The sequence below is a fragment of the Echinops telfairi genome, unplaced genomic scaffold (genome assembly GCF_000313985.2).
Source record: "Echinops telfairi isolate 266 unplaced genomic scaffold, ASM31398v2 ScPeMD7_7409;HRSCAF=8447, whole genome shotgun sequence".
Classification (NCBI taxonomy): Eukaryota; Metazoa; Chordata; class Mammalia; order Afrosoricida; family Tenrecidae; genus Echinops; species Echinops telfairi.
Window position 1 is genome coordinate 16,572,729 of NW_022111309.1, and position 4,121 is coordinate 16,576,849.

General features: G+C 49.2%; 1 pseudogene; it reads right to left on the reverse strand.

Moving 5' to 3' along the window:
* Positions 1-672: 672 nt before the first annotated feature.
* LOC101664674 lies at positions 673-1,445 on the reverse strand (annotated as a pseudogene).
* Positions 1,446-4,121: the final 2,676 nt, after the last annotated feature.

A 4,121-nucleotide genomic window follows, 5' to 3' on the forward strand; every position in this document is an offset into this window, starting at 1 on the left:
CAACTCACATTCAGAGTTAATTCGTGGGATTCTATCACCAACCACAGGTGCCAGTTATGGACTTTCATCAATAGCTTAGTCTCTGAGCTCAAGAAGTCCAAGTCAAACAATCTGCGGAAGACCGATGGATCCAGGTGGCCCTTCTAGGGAAATCTGCTCAAGAAAACACTACCAGAGTTGCTCCCATTCCCATCCGAAGAACTCGCCGCCATTGAGTTGGTGCCCACAGGACAGGGTGGGACTGCCCCGGTACTGCAACGCTTCATGGAATAGAGAGGCCGATTCTCTCTCCCATAGAACAGCCGATGGGTTCAAACTGCTGACCTTGCAGTGAGCAGCCCAGCCTGTACCCACTATGCCACCAGGGCTCATGGCTCAATTCACACAGCCCTTGATTTATTCCATGGACAAGCTGAACTTTAGAATTCATTTGTCATCCATACATCCATTCAACACATGTATTTATTGAGCTGCTACTACGAGTCAGCATCAAGGTTTTTGCTGTTGTTTTACTCTGCTCATGGTGATAGTTTTGGGGGGAAACCAATGTGAGATAGACATTAGTCACATGCTTAAAACACTTAAAGCCTAATAGAGAAAACAGGATTGGCTTTATTTTCCCCAGAAAACCTTTTTTTAATTTTTAATTTCTTAAAGCTCTTCCATGAATTTCTACCAAGGGCCGAAGGTCACCTGCCACACTTGCACCAGAGTATCTGTTTGGCCAACTGTCTGGCCAGCAGCAGATCAGTCCAGAGAGATGTGTTGGGGTGACTTGGCCTTGCTACTTGTGCTAATCATGTCTTGTTTCAGCTCATCTCCAATGACCCTGCCTTCGCAGGCCCATGATGCTGGGGGTCTGTGGTGGTGCACAAGCAGTCACGGTTGGGACTGAAGCCCAGGGTGTTGGTGATGTCCCTGCCATCAAAGGTATTCAGGTGCTTGCCTTCATTCGTTCCCACAGCATAGCTGGGCCATGCTCGCCTCCAGATGCACAGGACACCCGGAGAGACAGTCACAGTGAGGAGCGTAGCCTGTGTGCCTGAGGTGGTTGGTTTTTAGCTTACAATTAGCCAGGTTCCACACCTTGACCCAATTGTCCCAGCCACAGGAGACAATGATGAGGCTGCTGCCATTGGCTGCAAAGCAGGCACAAGACAGTCATTCTGAGCGGCTCTCCTCCTGGACAGGGTACTGCAGACATCCAGAGTATTCCACAGCTCGATGGTTTTAGCTAGGGAGCCAGAGGTAATCTGCTGGTTGTCAGAGATGGCCACACTCAGCACACCTTTGATATGGCCTACAAATCTGCAGAGTTCCATCCCAGGGGCCTGAGAGGACAAACTGGTCATCCGAGGAGATGGTCATTTCTCTCAGTGAAAGTGACTATGCACAGCTTGCTGGGGAATGCCACAGCTGGTCTTATCCCCGATGAGCTCGCACATGAAGATGATCTTACCTCAAGAGAAGGACTGTCTCATGGCTGAGAATTGCAGAGTGGTAGAGATCTGGGTCGCCTAGCCATTGACAGGTCTTCTGGCACCTATCACAAGGCTCTCTCTAAGGCCTCGCGATTCACTAATAAATGACTAGTAGGTGGATTATAGAACATGTCTTAGTTCAGGGAATCTTGTATTGGTTGAATCCCATTTCAACGTTCTACGCAATATGTATGTAATGGGGACTGGGCTGTCTGTACAGAACCAACTTTTCACCACTGAAAAGCAGGATGCATAAGCTATTGGCCTGGAGCCTGGCCAATTCCTCTTTAGCCTCCATAATCATCACTTCCCTTTGCCAACTTTCTACTAAGGATTTGCCGGAGAGCCAAACCCCATTTGCTTTTCGGCTGTTTGATTTCTATTGACTTCCTAAACTGTCTCCTCTCTTTTTTCTGAAGAGGCTGCAGGCTTCCCTTTCTACCACACCCTTGTAGGCTATCCTTTATCAGCCCCTTTGATCATGGGCATATCTCACTTTGATTGTCTCTCCTTTGAGGTCTGACCCATTCATCTTCAGTGGTTATGTATCTATATGTATGGAACTTCCACATCTGCCTCCCCCAGACCAGGGACCCTTTCCCAAGCTCCGATTGCAGGCTGGGTATTTCTGCATGGCTTTCCTGCCATGGCTTCAAAGTCAACAGCTTCCAAATTAAGCCATCCTCACCCCACCCCACCCTCTTCCACTCCAAACCTTCGTTTCCTTCCTGCAAGCCCAGCCAGCAAGCCATCGAGCTCAAACTATTAAAGTAAGATTTAGGCTTTCCTTCTTGTTTATATGCTTAATTATATATGTATATATAATTATATATGCATATTTAGAATTAGGTTTCATCGGGTCAGTCCCAACCCACAGCAACCGTATGCACAACAGAAGGAAACAGTGCCCGGCCCTCACGATGATTCCTAGGCTGGAACCCATTGTTGCAGCCGCGGTGTCAATCCATCTTGTTGAGGGCCTTCCTCTTTTTTGCTGCCCCTCCACTTTAACAAGCAGAATAGCCTCTTCCAGGGATTGGTTGCTCCAGAAAACATAACCAAAATGAGACAAAGTCTCACCATCCTTGCCTCTAAGGAGCATTCTGGCGTTCCAAGACAGATTTGTTTGTCCTTTTGGCAGTCTATGGTACTTTCAATATTCTTCACCAGCACCACAAACCCACCATATCAATTCTCCTTCATTCCTCCTGATTCACTGTCCAGTGCTCACACGCATAGGAGACAACGGAAAACACCATGACTTGGGTCAGGGACACCTGAGTCCTCGGAGACATCCTTCCTTTCCAACACTCTGTTCAGCAGATTTACTGAATGCCAATGCATCTTCTGCTCTCGTGACTGTTGTTTCCATGAGAGTTGATTGTGGGTCCAAGGGTTTATATGTTCGTTATCTAGGGAAAAGGTCCAGATTCCCCAACTCACAGAAAATCTGAACTGTGACGGCTCTCAACGATCAACAATCGGGCTCCCACTGTGCAGCAGTGAAAATCAAGGCTCCGTGCCTCCCCAGGTCACCCAGTGAGGGAGAAGCAGAGCTGGAATGAGAGGCCCCCACTGGTAGACAGGGCAGCTACAGGCATTGCTGTGTTGACATGGTGACCCCATTGTAGCTGGCGGCACCAGAACTCCTCAGGGCCTCCAGCTTGGGGTCAGACAAGCTCTGCTTAGGGAGCTGGACAGACACTGAAAGTAGAATGGTGGAGGACAAGGGAAGGGTGGGGCATGGGGGGGGAGAGGTTGAGCAGGGGCAGGGGCACATTCCGTGAGAGGCAGCCTAGGCTTGGCACAATGGGAGATGCCAAGACAGATAATGACTGAGCGAGGACTTGAACTTTATGTTCTCTACAAGGAATCTGATCATCTGGGGGACCAATGAGGCTTCAGGAAGACCCCCTTTCGTAGCTTCGCTCGTGGGGCTATCTGACCAGGAGACAGCCCTTCTACTCTCCCCACTCTGCCTCATGACTGGCACATGCATTCTCCCTGCCTGCTTACCTCACACGGGACTCCTCTCAGGCCCAAACAGCCTCGAGACCCAGCCCCCTGGTCCAGAGCTCTTAAAGGTCCAGAAAAATAGAGATCAAGTCCTGAGATTGAGACACATTATACTGAAAAATAAAACAAGGTCAAGCCAGGGTTTCCTATGAACAAACTAACACTTCACACACACACACACACACACACACACACACACACACACACACACACACACACTCCCTCACACCAAATATAAGGCAATGTAACTGCACTATTCACAGAGTAATCACAGAAACTACATAAACATGAATGCGAGAGCTTAAAGGCAGTGAGGTCTGACATTGAACTTTTTTTTTTTTTCTCTTCTTAGATAATATATATTAAAAAATAAACCTCCGTTTCAGAGTATAAAAAGAGAACAAAGGCACTTGGGGGGTGGGGGAAGGAGGGGTGGCCCCCCAGGCAATACTGAGATGGCCCCGAAAATGGTGGTCACTGTGGTGCCCCCGCTGGAATGAAGCCCTGAGTCCCCCAAGCAGAAGCAAGAGGGTGAGGCGACCAGGGCCAGTGAGAGGGTGGGGGGCAGTGAGCTCCACCAGGACCCTCCCAGGCATGGCCCCTGAATCGGGCCCTCTAAGGCCC